The sequence below is a fragment of the Neopelma chrysocephalum genome, unplaced genomic scaffold (genome assembly GCF_003984885.1).
Source record: "Neopelma chrysocephalum unplaced genomic scaffold, ASM398488v2 Primary Assembly neopelma1_43, whole genome shotgun sequence".
Classification (NCBI taxonomy): domain Eukaryota; kingdom Metazoa; phylum Chordata; class Aves; order Passeriformes; family Pipridae; genus Neopelma; species Neopelma chrysocephalum.
This window is the reverse complement of record NW_020897702.1, coordinates 5,424,554-5,445,257: the sequence shown is the minus strand read 5'-3', so window position 1 is coordinate 5,445,257 and position 20,704 is coordinate 5,424,554. Positions and strand designations below refer to the sequence as shown.

The 20,704-nt window shown below is 41.0% G+C and overlaps 1 protein-coding gene across 3 annotated transcripts in view; it reads left to right on the top strand.

Moving 5' to 3' along the window:
- Positions 1-4,707: 4,707 nt before the first annotated feature.
- WASF3 (WAS protein family member 3) overlaps positions 4,708-20,704 on the top strand; it is a 71,194-nt gene continuing 55,197 nt past the window's right edge. For 2 of the 3 annotated variants that reach the window (XM_027677844.1, XM_027677839.1), the window contains exon 1: positions 4,708-4,810. The gene's annotated coding sequence lies outside the window, so the exon portion shown is untranslated. Of the gene's footprint in view, positions 4,811-5,561; positions 5,628-20,704 lie in introns of those variants that run through there. The other variant, XM_027677840.1, reaches the window with a different exon arrangement.

Below are 20,704 nucleotides of genomic sequence, written 5' to 3'. Positions count from 1 at the left end.
ATAAAAAGAAGAAAAATAATTTAATGTAACTAACCCTTTCATCAGAGCCATCTCTTTCCCTTACCCTACATTACATCTCCCACTGCAGCTAATGTCTGTTCAAAGAGGTGGGATGCTGCTGGGACATTCCAAGATCTTCAACAAGGTTGGGTTTGAAGTTTTGCACATCCATGTGTCATTCAAAGTACCTTCATATCTAAGGCAAATCACAGAGGTTCAAATATAAGCCAAAGTCACATGTTGGTCTGATAGCTTACCTTCACGCTCTGGTTGTGTCTAACTGTTCCCCTGCTTTTCCCAAAGCAGGAGATGTTAATGGAGTACAACACTGAGGCACTCTCCCTTTTCTATTGATGAGAAGAGAGATTTCTAAAGGGACATAAGGGAGCTAGATGATAGCCTCTAGCTGAAAGTCAGTGGCAAATGGATGGTTGCAATCTGTGTTGGTAAACTTTACACTTGATACTACAAGAGAGACAGACAATTCAGGTGGAGTGAGTCTACCAATAACTATTGGACATCAGGCTGGGAGCAATCCAACGTAGTTATCATGAATCTTTCAACATCCATGTCTGTTTATGGGCTCAGTAGAGTGAGACAGCAGCTAGGGACTTCCCAGAACTCAGCTGCATAAATCCTCAGGCACTGAACAACATGTTGCTATTCCTTACCTTTTTATTTTTATCCAGGAAAGCCTGTTTTTACCTATATAAGAGATTTTTTTCCCTTGATGTTATACCTCTGCTATGATTGATGGTCATAATACAATGAGGCTCAGAAGTTTAGGAAAGGACTGCTGGGTCTGTAGAAAGCATATGGTTGCAGTGAATCCAGACAGTAGAAATAAAATTCAGCTCATTCTTAGCTGATGGCAAAACTTTTGGTATGGTATGCTTTGAAACATTTCACACAGTCCTGTTTGCAGAAACCCAACTATCCTCCCCTCCCCTCCCCTGCCCTCACCTCTGGCTCTTGATTCTTAGCTTGATCCCATTAGTCCTAGCTGTATCCTGCACTGTACTGAATTAACAGTGTATAACTAACTACAGCTTTCTGTATATAATTTTTTAATCTCTCCTGGAACTTGAAATCATGTCTTTTCTGTGTTTATTTTTATAAAGGGAGCTTGTTCAACTGGCAATGCTGTAAAATCATTAAGCGACTATGTCCACTCCTGCTATAGATCATCAGTCCTTGCTTCATAGGATGTCCTGCTACACTGCCCTCCCAAAATGTCAGAGCCAGCAAACAAAAACAAGCACTTTGCATAGCAAATAGCTTTTATGACTTACAGTTAATGGACCTTACTATTAATTGGCAGAATTACAACTCCTGTTTAGTTGATGAAAGTAGCTGTCTTGAAAAGTTATTAGGCTTCCTTTTGTTCTTGGTTCCCTGCATTTTTTTTTTCTTGAGATTGATTACACAGTGAGACAGAACTTGTATTGAATGTTTCCTTTGAGGATCTACTTGCATCTTGGTTTCATATTTTTTGCTAGTCTTTCAGTATTCCAGCAATCCGGGTGTATTAGAGGAAAACAATAAAGAAAACACAAAATAGTTAATAGTCTCAGGAAAATATTCCTGAAAAATATGAGTAGTATGGTAATATCAATAACACTGAAAATATGAATAGTATGAGAAGCACGTGCACAGCCTTATTTAGGCTAAATAGTTTTGTGATAATGGAAAATAAACTCTATTAACAAAGATGAAGAAATGCAAAAAACATCTGAGGTTGTGCAATGCCTGTATCTGCTAGCTGTCCTAAACCAGTCACCTCAGCCAAAACGTGGTTCCCCTTTCTCTGAGGTGTGGCTGTGACTGGAGGGAAAGCAATTTATTTCAAAAGCTGATTCAGCAAGAAACTCTGCAGGGGCCCATCAATGTACCATTAATAATCAGAGATGCTGTAATGATTATTGCTTGCATTGTAAATCATTTGTGTAACACTATTTATTTTAGCATTATTCAGCAATTTTGTGTTTCCTGAAAGACAAAAAGGTTTCCTTATCATGAAATATGCTCCTCAGCAGGAACCAACAAGCTGTATAACAGCCTTTCAAAATATTATTTCTTCTTATGCTGTACCTTTTTTTTTGGGTGAAATTAACTATTCAAGAAAAGGAGGTCCTTATAAATTTGATCTAAACAAGTGATATTATAAGCAGAGACTAAGAAAATGTCATGCTCACTTCTAGTAAGTCATCTTGGCTTCGGTCTCCAATAACCCTCCCTTTTCATTACTCTCTGAAGTCTGATTCTTCCTCCAAGTGAAACTAATAGAAGATCAATCCTGGACATCTCTTGGTATGCCAGTCCAAACCTGTATCTACTGCCTTCAGAGGGCTTTTCTGAAGCATGATGTAACTCAAAAGTAATATTGGTTCAGAAAAAAGTTGATTCCATTATTCCTTGCATTTAATTTAACCACCTTTTTTTTTTTTTTCTTTTAATGAAAACTCAGTATGGATTCAATGCAAATTGTTTGGCAGATTTGCTTTATTTGCAAATTCAAAGGCAAGGTCAAAACAGCAGTAATAAAGCTGTGCCTGAGTTCCTTTTTTTACGAGATGTAGATATTATTAAAAATAGCATTAAAAATGTCATGAATACAGAGGAGAAAAATGAAAGCTAAAAATGAATCCAGGAGCCTGGGAAGCAGCTGGAATTAAATAAATGTTAATTAATACCTTGCATCACACAGGCTACTTACTTGTATAGATGGAGCAGAAAAAAAAGTACTGGTAGAGATAGGTCTGTTTGAAACTAATATTTTTCAAGCTCAAGATCCCATTTTCAGCATAAAAAGAGCACCACTGAATGAGTATGAATGCAGCTGTATTTTAACAATACCAGGTCCTTTCCCTTCTCTTTTATTTTATAGTCTCTGAAGAGACTCTCTTGCTGCATACGTGTTTTAGAGAAAATACTCTCAATTTGAATAGAGAACAACTTTTTCTCAAAGCCTAGAGACTATTTTCCTCTTAGGATTTTTGTCACACTAAGCCTGTATGCTGAGTAAAAAGCCTGTTGCTTCCTTCTTTTAGGGTTATGTTGCTTAATGACTTCTTTTCTGTTTGCTTTGCTAGTGATCATAAAGCTGTCACCATCTGCACTTCAAAGCTGGCTTGCTGCTTTTTGCCACAAACCTTGAGTGATTACAGCCGTGGTTCTTAGCTGTTCCTTCTTACCACGACTGATATCAGTATCTTAAATACAAATAATTTTTCTGAAAATTACAGCAATACTGTATATTATTTCTGTGAAAAGGAGGTGCTCCTGAACCCGCAACTTTGCTGTAAGGCAAAATGTGGATAATTGGGTAGTGGTAGTAGTAAAACTGGGTAGTGAGTTCAGTAAATGTTTGGTTGCCAAAGATGATTGACTTGAGATGGTGTTCAATAACCTCTACTTTCAGCTGTGATTATCTATTGACTAAATGATATTTATTCAATATTATTTCACAGCTCCAGACACCACTGCCCCACCACCCGTGAGGGTCCAAGTGTCTGGAGTGGAGCAGCCTGAGCCTCTGAGGATATGGACAAGCTGCTGAGCTGGTTAGATTGGTTGCTTGTCATCACAATGGGCTCTACTACCTAGTGCTCTTCTCTAGAGCATCATTTCAAGTCATGATCACTGTGGAGCTCCTGAGCTGTCTGTTCCAAATAGAGGCCAAGCAAGCCTCCATTGATCTGGACAGCCTGCTGACCTGGGTAGGGCAGCTGGTCATGATCTCTGTGAACTTGCTGGATTTGGGTATACTGCGTTTGTTATCATTATTTATTGGAGCACCCTGAGCCATTAAAGTTCGCTTGGCAATTGTTCTACCCACCCTGCCCCTCCAAAATCTCATTCACATGATAAAGTCTCACTTACTTTTTTTTCTAAAGGCTTTGCAGCAAATAACAAAAGCCCCCGCCATGGGGATAACCACAAAGGATGCGAACCCGCGCAAAGCAGGAAAGGGCACATTGTTGGGGCCGGGTCAGCAGCTGCATCCATCACCAGGCACCTGCCCTGCGGTAGGGTGCCTGTCGGTATAAACGTGAATTTCTCGGGGGCCTGGATGACCAGGAGTTGGATTCAGCAGGAATTGGGTCGCAAGGGCAAGCAAAGGGCAGCGGGGGTGGATGCCTGTGGAATGAGGGTAGAGGTGCCTCTTCTTGCGAGCAGAAAAGGGGCCGGGGAGGTGGGTGGGTGAGAGCACAGACCCCACCAGCAACGTGGGGGAGACGCCAGATGGCCCTGGGGGCTGCGCGGGACCGGGCACCGCTGTACTGCCGCCGGGGCCGGGCGGGTAAGGGGCAGCTGTGGTGCCGGCGAAAGAGGCGGCTGCTCCCGAGAGGAGCCCGAGGACAGCCCCCGCACACTGGCGTCTTGGGCCACCGAGCGGCGAGAGCCAGGCCAGCGCTGGACTGGGCTGGAGGGGAGGGAACGACGAGCACGGCCGAGCCGGCCAGCGGGAGAGAGGAATGAGGGCAGGAGCGAACTGCCCTCCCCCGCGCTCGGCCGCTCGCGAGCCCCAGGTAGGGGTCACTGATTGACAGCTGTCCCCGCCCTCCCGGCGTTCCCATTGGACATTCTTCACGTCAATCAGCGAGCGGCACGGCCGAGTCCTGGTTCCCATTGGCGGGTCTCGCCCCGCCCCTCGTGGCACGGGCCATAAGGGCTGTGAGGGGGCGGGGCCCGGGCCGGGGGGGCGGAGCGGCGGCGGCTTAGCCCGCGAAGGCGGTGGCGGCCGGCGCGGCGGAACGGCGGCGGCTGGAGCGGGATCGGGATGGGACGGGACGGAGCGCGGCGCCAGGTGGGTGCGGGGCTCTGCTCCCGCGGCCGCCGCGGAGGGAGGGAGGGAGGAAGGAAGGAAGGAAGGAAGGGCAGCTGGCGGCTTTCGGAGGGTCTTCTCCCCGCCCGGGAGGGGCGCGGACGGGGAGCAGCCGCTTTTTAGCGGTCTCCCGCCCGCGGGGATAATCCCGGCGCTGCCCTGCGGGAAACCCCTTTCTTCTGCCGGCCGCGGCGGGGGCGGCGGTGGGTCGCTCCGGGGCTGCAGGCTGTGCTCCGCTGGCCGGGCTGGGCTGCCCGTCCTGGGGCCCTCCCGCCTCAGCTTTGTTCGAGCCCTCCCGCCGGCCTCAGCCCCTCGCCGGAGCCGCGGGGCGCGTCCCCCTTCCCCCGCCGGTCGGGGTGGAGGCTGGGGAGCCCCCTGTGCGTGGGGCCGGGGACAGGCCCCCCGGACTGTGCCCCGCAGTCTCGGGGCGCTCCGGCCGGGCTGGAGCGGGATCACGGCGCCCATTCCCGGGAGCCGCCAGCCGGGGGCTCATTCCCCGCTCGTGTTCGCCCCCCACAAGTGGCCCCGTGACACCGGCAGGGCTTTCTGATGTCCAGCGGTCTTCAAGTGCTTAAAAATAATCGTCTTTGGCTTTGAAGGGCGCTGGGAGTCCTTGACAGCTCGGGAACTTTTAAACCCTTCCCCTCCCACCCCTGGTGGTTTTTTGTGGGTTAATTGTTTTTTCTACTTGCTTCTGAAGTAAATGTGTCGCTGAGAAGAAGCTAGGAGTCTGAGTGAGTGCAGGCATGTGAAGACAGGGATTTATCTCGGCTGAATGTCTAACACTGACCTAAAAGCAGTTAAGAAATGCTTTATTTATTCTTTTTCTTCTCGTTTCTGATTCAGTTCAGTAATCGCTGCAGATAACTTAACAGGAGAAAGGCTGATAGTTTTAGGTTGAGCAGCAGTCTGTGAAGTGGGGCCAGTAGTTGAGTGATGGGTTATTGGATGCAGTCGTGAGGTTCCTTGATAGAAAACACTTCAAAGCACAAATGGTTTAATTTGTGTGCTGCTTGTGCAGGAATGGGAAAATGCTGTCTAGCTGTGGTTCTTTTGCCTCTTTTGTTTACTACAGGGAATAAGGGGAACATATTCCTGTTAGAAAAAGATGGGAGCAAATTGTGAAAGCAGCCAGGAACTTGAAGAGACTTTAAATCTGGAGATGAGGAGGTTTGTTTTGTCTTGCCTAGTGTGCAAGACTAGCCCATTTTTTTTTGGTTCTTCTTTTTAAAACTTTACATAAGGAATCAAAAAATGTTACATTTATAGCAGACAGACTGTTGTTTTGACTTTGCCTGATACAGTATTTTCCATAAGCTAATGAGTGTACTTGAAGAAAGGAATGAAGTAATGGAATAAGACTGCAGTTCTTATTCTCCAGCATGCTGTGCCACACCACAGTGATCTGTAGTTCAGGTGGTAAATTATTGGCCTCCAATATATGGAGGCTGACGTGATATGGAATAATTATATTAGACTAGTTCTCAATTTGGAAACATGTTAGATTGAAGTTACAGTTTAGAGTGCTTGCAAACTTAAAGGATTCAAGATTCAACCCTGTATTTGAGCCACAGAATTGAGTTTTGTTGTTATGTTACAGCTTTTTGCCTTTAAGTTCTCATCAGAAGAAAATATGCTAAGATGGAAGGACAGTTATCTGCTCACAAGCCCTAAGTCATTCTTACTCAGTAAGAATGCGGCTTTTGCTAAGTCCTTCAGAAAGAATTAGGATGCTTTATCTGCAGCTCTTCAACTGAGACCAGGACCAGACTATGTTCCCTTGAATGATGTGGGAACTTGATTTGTTTCCAGCTGAATTTTGGGGATGAGTTGTGCAAAGCAAACTTTTTCTGTCCCTTGCTGGAAGATTGCTCTTGTGTTTATATAGCTAGCAGCAGTATGAATGGAGTTATTAGGCAGTGAACACAGAGGTTTTGTTGTACATGAAATAATATATAATTGAGCCAGTGCTCTTCTCATTTTCCATGGCTATTTTCTTCAAATAAAGAGAAAATAGAAAACATTTTTTTAATCAGATACTGAAACAATAGTTTTGATTATACACAATAGTTACTGAATAGTTACTGAAATTGAATGGTCTTTGTTAATCTTCCCATTTGTCCGTGCAAGTATTAAAAAATGAGTTTACATGTCAGAAATAGAATCAGTTGTGCTTAAAAAAGGTATTTTCATAGCAGGAATAAGTTATTGACGCTTCTTGTTTGATTTAGATGGTACAATGCATGATATTTGGTAGTTAATAACAGCATAAACCTGCTTTGTTTTTCAGTGTATGCCTTGTCTGTACAACATGCCTCAAAGGATTATGATTTTAGGAGTAGCAATATAAACTCCTTAAGGATCAGCTGCTCTTTGGTATCCCTACTTCAGCTTAGGTTTATTTACATTATTCTTCAGTGAGAAGGTACATGCCATATATTTTTCTGAAATAAAAATAATAGTGTTTGTGGGCAATATTCCTGTATGGAGGAAAGAGGAAGAAAAGCCATAGTGTGACAGATGATAGGAATACTATTTTGAAGTTTCTCATACAGCGATTAGAAGGACAGGGTTTCTGAGAATCTAACCAAACAAGAGCAGATACTTTGGTGAAGAATTCTAGAAGAGCTAATGGTAGCTGAGTGTTTCAGTCACTGTATCAGTCTCACCTGGACAGTGAATTAGCTTTCATGCCTTTGCAAGTCTTCCTTTTTTGATTAAACTTCCTGCATGGATAGTCACATCTTAGTGGACTCTTTGTTCTTTTCAGCAGCCTTCCAGAGCTCTCTTGACTGCTTTTCCTGAGGAAGGAGCAAGAAATACTGTTGCGGTTAATTGCAGTCTGCTCTTGCAGGCCTGTCTTTAGTTGGTGTGTATTTAATGTTGTCTTGTAATTGAGCTTGAATCTGATACAGGTTGTATAATGCAGCCCTTTTTGGACTTTTTAATTCAAATGTGATGTGTTATCTTCCTGATTCATGTGTGGCTCCAATTAAAATTTTTGGACTTGTAGTCGTCACTGTGACTTATTTTTATTTTATTTTTGCTTGCATTGGATACTGAGCTACAGGCTGTGTATCGTGAATTACACTACTGGTGTAAGTTACTGAACAGGCTATGTGTGTCCAGTGAGTTATGATATGAAGCTTTGCTAATTACCTCAGTAATGGAAAGATAGTAGTATACAGTACTGATGGGGAGCAATTGGTTTTTTCAAGCTCATTTCTTAGTTCTCTAACGTTAATGCCCTTCAGTATATGGAGATCATTGGTAGGATCAGATTACTAATGTCTTCCACTGTTGTATATAACTGTACTTTGCCTTCAGAAGCTCCCCTGTACATATGATGGGTCGCAGGCTGACTGCTTATTCTCTTAAAAGATAAAAAGGTACAGGGGGAATGATAACTTCTACATATGGAATACTTGCATACAGAATACCTGTAATCTAAGAAAAATCAGTGTCTCGACTAAGAATTAAATTGAGGCATCTTGAGCCTTAGTACTTACATTCTCTCCTGAGAATTTAGTCTGCCTTTAGAGGTAATAATGAAAATAACCTGAAGCTATTCCAGGTTTATTTGTTCAACTTTAACCAAGTGCTTTCCTTCACATTTAACTGTTAATTAGATCTAAGTGTTCAGAAGCCAACCTGTGGTAAAAGCTGTTGAAATGTTGCACTGGGGTGTGGGTTTTTTACCTGGAAAAGTGCTGTTGTTTTTCACCCCTCTTTTGAAAACTTGAATAATTGAAATATTTTCAATTATTCTTCAGTGTAATTTCTTCTTCTGCCAAAAGGGGAAACAAAATAACTGGGAAGAAATTAAGAAATTTGTTTGTAGAAACAGCTGGAGCTTAAAATGGAAGTATTTGTTCTGATTTAGGCTGTAAACTTGGAGTTCATCTTGTTTGATTTCTTTATTTTTGGCAGGTGAGATAGTTGAAGGCTTGTTAGTATGGTGAACATTTGTTGGCTTTGCTTGGTTCTTTTTTGAAAAAATCTGACTTTGTGTTGAGGATTTATAGGTGTCTTGAATTTCAACACCTTGTGAATTATTTTTCCTTTCACATACTGAAATATTCTGCCATTAAGCTGATGTTAATTTCTGGGTTTAGAATTGATGCAGAATGTTTGGGGGTTTTTTTGGTGGACCTCTCTGTTTAGCAGTATTTTAGTTACTCCTTTTCAAGATTCTTGGAGCTCCTTCCTACCTGTTAGTGATGAATATAATGTCTTTATTCTAATGGAGTGTCAGTATCTGTTCAGAATTCATGTTTTACAGCCATCATAATTGATATAAATAGAAGTAGCCTATGCTAAGGCAGTTGTACCTTCCATTAATTTGTTAAAAGTGAGTTTTAGGTTGACTTAAATGTATTTTTCTTCAGGAGAAGAAAACACCTGAAATTTTAAAATGTTGTGCACAGAATTACAGGCTGGCTTTTTTTCTCTCTAGTTCCATAGATCAAAAATCTATTTTACTGTTTCTTTGTCATGACCTTTTTTTCTACATCCCTGTTGTGGCAATATGCCTGTTGCAGAAACTATAGAAAAATTTCTTGAGCTAAAACTCTTATCAAGCAATGTTCATTTACCCAGCAGCATGCACAAATAAATTTACATAAAGTAAAAATATTTATTACCTTGAAGTTCAAATGAGACGCTGGTATAAAAGCAGAGGAAGTTCAGGTTGGGTATTAGGAAAAAAGTTCTTCACCAAGAGTGTTGGTAAAACACAGGGAAGTGGTTCTGACCCCAAACCTGTCATGGTTTGAGAAGCATTCAGACTAGTTTCTTAAGTACCTGGCTTAACCTTTAGGTTGCCTTATGTGGAGTCAGGAGTTGAACTTGATGATAGTCATGGGTCTCTTCCAACTCAGGATAATCTATAATTCTATAATAGATAAAAGGTATAATGTAATAGTATTTTAGAGTTTTCACTGACTGTTTAGAAAATAGCGTGTGAAAAAATATTTCCTTTTGCTCTTGATACACTCATAGAAACTAAAAGTGAAAAAACACCTCATCAGTGAAGACTGAAAAGCATGTATAATCTCATAAAAAGTGTTTTATTCAAATGTGGTTGCCAGGGCCAAGAGAACATAATGTTAAGGCTGTGTGTAAAGGACAGTGAGTATAAGTTGTGAATTACTGGAACTCTGCCCTATTTATAAATGGAGAACATTATACAAAATGTGACCATCAGGACTTTCTTCCATGGATTGTTTAACCAGTGGAGTGTGATACAGTTGACAGAGCTTTTGGTAGGATCTGGGGTTCAAATTAAATCTGGAGATGAAGTTTGTTTCAGTGCTGAGGACTGTAATGGCCATCTTAGTCTGAGTATTCTCGTATTTGAGGGTTTATAAATATATGCAGTGATAGCTGATGTATGCAGCTGTTGCCCACTCCTCTCTCTCCAGCAGCTTTTTCTTACACCTAGCATTGCTGTTCTTGTTGCAGAGCCTTCCTCTTTGTCTTTTCTGTTGTGCTTCTGGTGTCCTGTAAGGTAAGGATAGTGGTGTTTGGGTCACTGTTGTGTATCTGAGTGGAGAGGCTGGTTAGAGCAAGTGAGGAGTATATAACCCTTGGGTCTATGTATCACTTCATAAAAAAAGGTTGGTAAAGGTGTAAACAGATTTTCTGCACGCCAGTGACTTGAAAGATGAAATGGCATTAGAACATGGACTTTCCTCATAGCCAAAGACCTTAATACTTCAGCTGATGGATCCCAGGTTTCTTGTGCATCTTCACAGTGGCAATCACTTTGCTCATAATAAGTAATAGTTGGAGAGCTTGTGTGTATAATTGGTGATAGACATAATACACCAAAACATGTTAATAGTATCCAGTGAATGTTGGAATTGATATCTTGATGTTTGTTTTGAAATCCCATAGTTGAAAAGGTCAATATCCAGTGATGCTGAGGAAAACCATTCATCTGCTGTGGACTTGGTTTTGTCCTAACAGAGCAACAGGCAGCTGTGGGGATAAAGTGCTAAAAGACGAGGCCTGTGAAGCTTGTTTTACTTTGAAACTTCAGGCAGCCTTTGGAAACACTTCTTTGAGAAGTTCTTCTGCCTCATTAAATGTGAATGAAGAAATGAAGTTTGAACTTCTGAATTAGAAGGGGGGCTTTAGTGGAAATGTGGCTTTTTAGTTTGTTTTTCTGCAGTGGTTAGAACTTGCCATTGAATTTTCTATAGAATGCTGAAATTCTCTGGAACTTATATCAACACAGGTTTACTGTAGAGTTATTTCCTGGGAAAGTAATGTTTTTCTTTTTAAAGCTTGGCTGCTGCTTTGAATGCTTAAACAGCTGCAAACATGGACAAGAATACATCACTTCAAATGAAGCCTTTGATTTTATGCTGAATTTGAAGACACTTTTGTATGTGTATCAATGTTTTTTGCACACAGTTGGAATATTGAAGTTTCCTCTAACCTCTGCATGCCAATTCAGGAGCTGGAGTGGGGCTGCAGTTTTATCTTAAGTTGTGTTTAAAGAGGATGTCTTGCTACAGTTATACAAGTAGTTTGGTTGGAGTTTCAGGTTATCTAACTGAATAGTAGGAGAAGGCTGTTTACATTGCCGACAAGCAGATGTGCAAGCCATGTGCTTTCTATCCACCCTTCTTTTGGCAGAAAGAACCAGGAACTAGCATTTGAGCACCTTTTTTTTTTTTTTTTTTTTTCCTAGATGGAGGAGATCCTGTCTGCTTCTGCTCAGTCAGCTTGCTTCTCTTGAAGCTTTCTGTTTTTCAAATCCTACGGGTCTTGTACATCTTCACTGCAGCAATCGCTGTGTATTCATAGCAAGTCAAGAGTTGTAGAACTTGTGCATGGTAAGCATGAAATACCTGAATGTTGAACTGATGAGGTACAAATGCCTTCAAGAGGAGTGTGTGAGAATGCACTGAGTATAGTCTTCCAGCCCTCAAAGGAAATGTTGCTATTGTAGCGTTTGCCTCTGTCATCAAACACTGCTCATACTCTTGTAGACTATCTTGGAATTTCAAATATCTTTTGATTCAAGTTGAGTAACTGTACACAATCGTAGGGATAACGTGAGGAGCAACACCTAGTTATAGCTCAAGATAATAATGCTGTAAAAACAGGCCTTGATGTCTAGCTACTGAATTTTTGTGCTGGATTTGCACTGCTAATGACAGGAAAAGCTTCCATTTTGCTGGACTAATAAGTTGTTGAGTTTTTAACCTTAAGGATTTTTATTATCCTGAATTAGCTACATCTGAAATACTACTGTAACATCATTGGGATTCTGATCCTACTTTTCTAAAATACTTGCTATTCTACTGGAGAAGGTACATGCTTTGTAAAAGGTTTTTCTGGTTGCCATACTAACAAATTTGAGGCCCTTGAAGTTCGTATGGATCTGCAGCTTGCTGTCATACTTGGTCACTCAGCTGGCTTGATGCTGGAGCAGGTTTAGCAGTCTTCAGTAATTTCTGTATCTTGGAGGGTGATGGAAAGATTCTGTGCAATGAGATTTATAACTCTACATGCAAAAACTGGGAAATGGCAGATAAAACTCCACAACTGGGGAAAATTTCAGAACTTCTGTTGTTGTAGATGTTTTAAGTGGACTAAACATTTTACATTATTTAGTAAATTGGTCCAGTTACTATTTCTGTGAGTTATTAAAGAAGGACAAAGTCAAATATTGTAGCAGATTGGACCCTTGTCTTAAAATTGTGGCTTTCTGAAATGTACAGAAATAAGTCTTTTGCAGTATATAGTCCAATTTATATGTTTCTGTTACCTGTCTTGTCTTTTAATCTGAAACTATTGAGGCAGCAGTGAAATAACTACTTTTATTGGGCAGGTAGTATTATTGCTGCCTGTGACAACAGCAGCTGAAACCCCAAATCCATCGCTTTCTGTCTCTATCCCATGTTTTGAGATGAAGCCGTTAATGTTCTTTGTGTGCTACTTCCTCATTTGCCTTTTCTGTTCCACTTCCTCCTGCTGCAAACTCTCTCTAGTGCATTTCTTCTGAAGTCTTCTTTTACTTCCCCTTGAAACTGTCTTCTATATCCTAGTATTCCCTGTAAAAAAGAGAAACATTGAATTTCTGCTTCATGTCATTTCTAGTAAAACCCACAGATGCCTTTTTTTTGAGAGTGAAATACTTGGAGATGTAAAAAAACCAAACCACAACGAAAACCCTTCCTACTGCCACATCCATCCCTGAAGAAATTTAAAATGGAGGGAAGTAGATGCAACACATGAAGTGTAAATCCTTGCCAAATGCAAATCCTTCCTCCCTTAACTGAGTGAACTGCTTACTATCAAATTTCTTGAAGCCACAGAATGTTATTTTTGGCAGGAACATCAGAAAGAGTATTCTTTCTTTTAAACAGTTGTTGTTTGGAAAATAAGCATATGTTTGGCATCGTCATGGATTTCTAAAAGAGGAAAAAGTGGTTTTATTTTGAAAACTTGTAGTAGAACTGTATTTTCAGCTGAATCAAATGTTAAATGCTTCTGGAAGCTTAAATACAGTAATGTGTCCGTGCAGTTGGTTCTCAAGGTTGAAACAACAAGCACAGTTAGCCCTGAAGCTGCTAAATGCTTATCAAAGCTTGACAAAAGTTTCCCTCAGCCAAGTTAGCTGAGGAAGTTAGAGAAGCTCATAAGGAGCCTGTAATAATTAAGTTTTGTAAAGCTAAAATAAATGTTGAGGTTCAGGTATATAAAAAATACGGATTCATTTTATACTTATGGTAATGGTGATGTTTCACTGGAAGATCTATGGCTGTAAATTGGTAGTTTGAGTATCCCTACTCTTGTTCATCTTGGTGGAATTATGGCTGTTAATGCCTTTGAATATGAAGCATTAGAAAATATATTAAATTATGTTTTGTTAACCTAAGGGATGCCAGTTTAAACAGTGAACAGCTTTGATTTGTTGGTCAAAGATAACTTTCTTTTTGCCTGATTGCAGAACAATAAACATGGCATAGAACAGTCACAGTTACTCAAAGAAGTTGGTCTAGGTTCATGCTTCAGGGATAGGCTAAAAAAGGAGAAAAATCACGTGCTTTAGCACTGAGTGGGAAACATTAGGGAGATTTAACTGTGAGGGTAGAAAGTATGGGTGTTGAATCTAGGGCAATAAAAACAGTGAATTTAATTGAGAGTTACTGAGAGTTGTTATATTCTCTTTAAGATGTTCAACCTGATATTTTAGAACTAAAATGTGGAGGAAACAATCGAACAAAAGCCTGTCTGAAATACAAAGCTTGAAGGACAAGTGTTCTTTTGTCAGAAGTGTATTTTTGAGCTTTCTAAATCCATTTTGAACAAAATACTGAAATAAATGTAACTGTAGGGAGATAAGACTGTAGAAATAATTGAATTCCACTGTGGATTACTTAATTTGCATTATATTAGTAGTGTTCTATAAAATACACCTTACATACTTTTTTTCTTATTTCTACAGGTGTATAATGAAGTGTTGATCCTCTTTTCTTTTTCAAAGCATACAGAGCTTGCTGATTTAAATCAGATTTCCTGTTGGGTATTTAAAGAAGTATAAACTTGGCAAAAGTGAGAAGCTTGAGCAATATGTTTTTCTGCAGGCTTGAAACAGCTTTTGGTGATTCTGAGTATAAAAGAACATGATCTATGGAACAGCTGGCCCATAAACAGTACTTTTGGTGCAGAACATAGTTATTTACATGTTAACCTGGTAACAGGCCACTCCTAAATAAATGCCTCTCTCAAGGGCAAAGCATCTCTGTACTGTTGTGATACTTGAAAATGAGATAGTTGTGAAAATATAGGATCTTAAAAGGGTTGGGGGCAATAACCTGTTTAAAAAAAAGGTGATTCCCATGGTAATCTGCAGCAAGAGTTTCTAAACTAAGAAAGCCAGTATGCGTCTATGCTGTGCAGAAAGAAAAATTATATTATTTGGGATCAGGTGATAGTTTTAAGTGCTACCTCATAAAGGAGACTTTGAAAAGAAAACCCCAAACACCAACAAAAACAATCCCCAAAACAAACACGGTTCCATGCCATTTTGGATGATCTGTTCATTGTACTTGATGCAGAATTTGCCAGGGATTTAATAACCTCTAACAACCTGAATGGTTAGCTCAGATTATTGTGGTGCTTCTACCACCTCACCACTTGTTGGTCTTAGAGGTCATGTCTGAAGAGTTACAGGAGGATTTCAAACCAAGGTCACATGTGGTAGAAGAGTAAAGGCATCAAGTTCTTGATCTGGTGTGGCTTTGCATGTGAGCCTCAATGCATCTGCAGTGCATGTGCTGGTGTACTGTGAGCAAAAGCTGAAGGCACTGAATATAAGAAGTTCTCAAACTTCTCTTTTTGAACCTTTCTTTTTGGTTATATTTTATTCCTCTACTGCTCTTTTGCCATCCCCAAGCAGCTGTTAAGCGAAGCGGGAAAGAGGAAGCCATGTGTCACGGCTGTGCAGCCCTGCCCTCTGGGAGGTGGAGCTGGAGCCCCAAAGCATTGTGTGGCTTCTGCTTTTTTAATATGGAAGTGGGAAGAGGTGGATTTGAAGCTGTCCCGGGTTCCCTGCTGTCCCGGGTTCCCTGCTGTCCCGGGTTCCCTGCTGTCCCGGGTTCCCTGCTGTCCCGGGTGCCCTGCTGTCCCGGGTTCCCTGCTGTCCCGGGTTCCCTGCTGTCCCGGGTTCCCTGCTGTCCCGGGTTCCCTGCTGTCCCGGGTTCCCTGCTGTCCCTTCTCTTTCTTCCCATCCTGGAGCAAAGTGGTCAGTAAGAGCCAAATACCTGGTTGCTTCTGTTTCCGAGTGTAACCTGCACATTGCTTTGGAGCTGTCAGCTGCTGCCTGAGCAGGCATGGCATTGCCTTGGGATGTGGCATGCCTCCTTTCCTGTGGTACATTCTGTGCCTCCACTCCTGCCTACATAGGGTTAAAGAGAATAGCTGTTGCTCTTCAAATGAAAAAAAACCCTGTAATTTCTTGGCGGCCCTTGCCTTTCAGCAATCAAATGCCACTATTTCAGAACATTTAATTTTTTTTTTTCCCCCAAAGTCAAGTTACTTTTCATCTTACATGATGTAAATATTTAATTATTAGAAATCTAAATTATTTGTAGTTTTTGAAATGTACAGGAAGGCAAAGGGAGCAGGACTTGACAATGTAGTTGAAATGGGTATTTTCTGGTTGTTGGAAGACTGAGGAAGGGATGCAGGCAAGAAACCAGTACAGAGTAGGACCATATACCTGCAATCACATTATTATGGACAGTTAGGAGAGATCTGAGATGTATGTTGTATGTACGTATTAAGTAATTTAGGTTTTCTTAGACTTTGTGGTCAGATCATGATCTTTGTTATTGTTTCAAAATCTCTTAATGGAAATTACTTTGTAAGATGCTACATTTGTGGCAGCTAACTGCCTCTTCTTCCTTCCCCCAGTAGAAAGTACTGAACATGGCTGTGAAAGTCATAGTGAAATAATCTGAAAAATAGGATTTGTCGAATTTGAGAATATTTAGTGGGAATAGGCAAATCGATTCTCTTCAGTTAATATCAACTGCTTGGTGTTGAATCTGATGGTAAAGAAGTAGATAACCTGGATGGGTTACATGATTAGGATAATGATGTTGATACTTTTCATTACCCATATTAAATAGTGTTTTAAAATTCCCTTTTATGAAAACAGGTCCTAATTAAAACCATAAAAATCTAATGGTAGCAGCAGACATGATGATTTTAAGCCATTTTAACCTTCTTTTCAAAAGAAAGAGTGGACTTTATTTCACATACTTTTGGATTTCTGTGATTTGTTTGATCTTCCTAAACTGCTAAGCTCTTCTACATTGAGCGAGATTTGAGGTCACAGATCCATACAAAACTGCTTTAGTTTAACTGGCTTATAAGTAAAAATGTTAATAACAAAAAAGACCCAGAAGAAACAAACAAAACCGCCTGTCTCATCTGGGCTTTTAAAAATAGGAGGAGGGGGGGAAAAATAACCTTGAGAAAGTGGGATAAACTTGAACCATGTAGTTAATACTAAAGTATGCCAGTCTCTTTCAAGAGCAGCTTTCCAACTGCGGTGTAAAATGGAATAATTAAATAATAAGTTTCACCTGTTAAAATGCTGTAATTTCTCTCCCTCCCTTCTTATCCTTATTTCTTTACCTGTTAGTGTCCTTAATTGAACTCTGTAGGTCATCTCTAAGGAGTCACTAACTATTTAACTCCCTTGGGTTTTAATTTTATGAATGGTGGCTCTTTAATCTTTGATACTTATATCTGTCTAAAAACAATTGATATGCTTTCTGAGACTTTCAAATTGAGGGAAAACCCCACACTTTTCACAAATATCTTCCAGTCTGTGTCCTACTGGTAAAATATACTGGTTTAATGTATATGGAGATGTCTGTATCTATAGATACACAAGGCTTTATAAATAGTGAGAGCTAAACTGCAGTATTAATTACCTAAGTATGTACATATGAGAGAGAGCTGTTTATAAGAATAGAATTTTAGTTGAAAGGGATCTACGGTGTTTGTCTAGTCCAACTTCCTGACCGCTTCAGGGCCGACCGAAAGTTAAAGCATGTTATTAAGAGCATTGTCAGACTGCCTCTTGAATGCTGATAGGCTTAGGGAATCCACCACCTCACCAGGAAGCCTGTTCCAATGTTTGATCATCCCCTCAGTAAAGAAATACTTTCTGCTATCCAGTCAGAACCTCCCCTGGTGCAGCTTTAAGTAATTCCCAGGTATCCATCCTGTGAGTAGATCCCAGGGAGAACAGCTCAGCACCTCCCTCTCCACATCCCCTCTTCAGGAAGCTGTGGAGAGCAATGAGGTTTCCCCTCAGACTCGGTTTCTTCAAACTAGACAAACCCCAAATCCTCAGTCACTCCTCACAGGACTTTCCTACCAGCCCTTTCTCCAGCTTTGTTGCCCTCCTTTGGACACATTAAAGGACCTTCACAACCTTCTTAAATTGTGGGGCCCAGAACTGCACACAGTGGTCAAAGTGAGTCCATACCAACACTGAATACAGCAGGACAGTCCCCTCTTTTTCCTGGCTGATGATGCTGTTTGATGCACTCTGGGGTAGGATTTTCCCTCCTGGCTGCCAGAACTCACTGCTGGCTGACTTGCATTGAGCTGCTGCCCACCAGCACCCCTCGATCCCTCTCTCTGCAGGGCTGCTCTCCAGCCACTCCTCTCCCAGTGTCTGGTATTACTCTGTCCCGGGTGCAGAATCCAGTATTTGGACTTGTAAATTTTATCTCATTTATTATAGCTCGATGTTCCAATGTACATAGATCCCTCTTCAAAGCTCCTTGTTCCTCAAGAAAGCCAGAAACACCTCCCAGTTTGGTGTCACCAGCAAACTCAGTAATGGTGCACTGAACTCCTGCATCCAGATTGTTGATAAGTTTATTGAACAGGACTGGCCCTAAAATTGAGCCCTGAGAAGCACCACTGGGGACCAGTTGCCAGACGGACGTAGCCCTATTCACTGTAACCCTTTGAGCTTTGCCTTTCAGACAGTTCATCACCCAGTGCATTGTGAACCCGTTCATCCTGCAGTTGGACAACTTGTCCAGAAGGATGCTGCAAGGATACTAACTTAGTATCTTACCAAAAATCTAGAAAAAGTCCATCCACTGCCTTCCCTTCATCCACTAGGTGTGTGACTTTATCAGAAGAGGTTGTCAAATTATTAGTGTAGTGGAAGTGGAAGGTGTCCCTGCCCATGGCAAGGGGGTTGGAACTAGGTTATCACTGAAGTCCCTTCCAACCCAAGACATTATATAGTTCTATGAAAAAAAGCACTGAATGCCATTGTTTTTAATTCGCCCCTTTTAGTCACATGACTATCTTCAACAAATATCAGTCCAATGTTTTCTTTAGACCTCCTCTTGCTATTCATCTACTTTAAAAAGCCTTTTAAGGGATTGTAAAGCATTTCACAAAGGAAGCAAGCTTCATATCTCAGATGGGGTTTTGAACAAAGGATGTGGCCTCCCTGGAGGACATAATTACTGGGAAGGTGAAATTTTTCCATGTGCTCAGCTCTATACCACCCTCTATGCTAGGGTGAAGGATGTGCCTTCTATTCTCAAACATTAAATCTGAATGCTCTTACACTTTTTTATTTCTCTTTCAACACCAAGATATAGGGGAATTAGCCATGGAGTGATGTGAGTGGTTGCTTTCAGCTAGATCTAGATGTAAAAATATGCCTTGCCCCTAAATGGGGTGTGGTAGAGCAGCTGCTTACTTGATCCAGCCTGTGACTATCTGCATAATTCTAATTCCATGGAATTGAAGCTGGCTGTCAGCTATTGCAGTGCTGGATTGTTTAGTATGACCTTGTTGCTGCCTCCTTCTCTCTTGCACTTTATAGATATGATATTTTTTTCCCCTTTTTAAAAATTATGTCAGTTCTGTTTAGTTTGTCTTTTGTTCTTGGACATTCCGAAGCCTACTAGATTTCATTTATCCGTCTTAATAGTTAGGTGTTTCATTTTAGTGGTTTGTATGTGTACATGTGATATTTTTGACTAACACTTTTCAGTAGGGTTCTGTGTCCTGTACTGATTCATGCTTCCCTAATTCTGCCACTTCTCTCTAATGTCATGAAACAGTAGGGTACAAACTGGGTGACCCTCTACTATTTATGGAGAAGTATTAGCTAAAGAAAATCTTAACTTTTGTTCAGGACAAGGTGAAGTCTGCTTTTTGCTTTGAATGTTGACTGTTAACTATTTGACAATGTTTTTCTACTGCTCATATCACCATATTCAGTCTCAGTAAAGCATTTAACTTGAAAGCTTTTACCTCTGTCTTTCCCATCATCTAGCCTTGGACTAATCCCTTTAATGAACCCTCACAGGTTATCTGTCTGAGGTACTTATACAAAGCATGTCTAGGTGTTCACGCTTTTTAGCATTGTCTGCTCACCACAATAAATGAGGTTGAATGAAAACAGAATTTAAGGGACTTTTTTTTAAGAAACATGTTCTTAAATCCTTGTAACTGAAAAACCGTGCTATATAATGCTGGGTGGATAACAAATGAAATTACAGAACCTCAGCCTGCTGAGGATGACCCATTTTTAGTGTTGTTACATCAAAATGGGGATCCACTTGAGTAAAGGCTTCAGTATTGCTTTATGTAAAGCATTAGGGAGATATCTCTGGACACTGGGAGTGGAGCTGGGAGGGAGCTCTTTGCCATTCTGTAAAGATGTAGACCCCGAACAAAAGTGCGGGACTATACTGGGAGAAGGAGCAGGCTGGTAGTACAGAAGACTTGTACAGTGAGATTAGGTTTGTTACCTGTGAAGATTTAAACATGGTAAATGGTGCCAACAAACCTTTTCAAGTGTTTGAAAACATTTTAATACTGACATCCCATCTGAAATTTGTTCCTTCTCAAAACTATTGGACATTTTTCTTTGCTGGTGATGGGAGAACCCTTTCTTTTTTGGATCAAAGATGAGAGAGCTACTTCCTGTCTGTTGTGGTTGGTACTAGTAATTTGTGGTATAATCTTTGTTTGGCTTAACTTGCAGTAAAGAGTCACTGCTGATCACTAAGAAGAGAGTGTAGTTCTGGGCAAGCCTCTTGCTGTTGAGGTACCGAAGAGGTGATAGGTGTGGGGGCTGGTCAATGCTTCTTATTAGCCAAGAATGTGTGATAAACCAGTGCTGTTACTGGCTGGCTCATAGGCTTGACAGGCTGTCTTTTGTAGATTGTAAAATCTCTGAAGATCAAGTGTTTAACTTCAGATAAATTCCACAAGATGTTTAGGATTTTTTGAGCCTGCAGTTTAGATGAATCTCCTCTGCCCAGTGCTGAAGGACTGCTATACTCAGTCAAG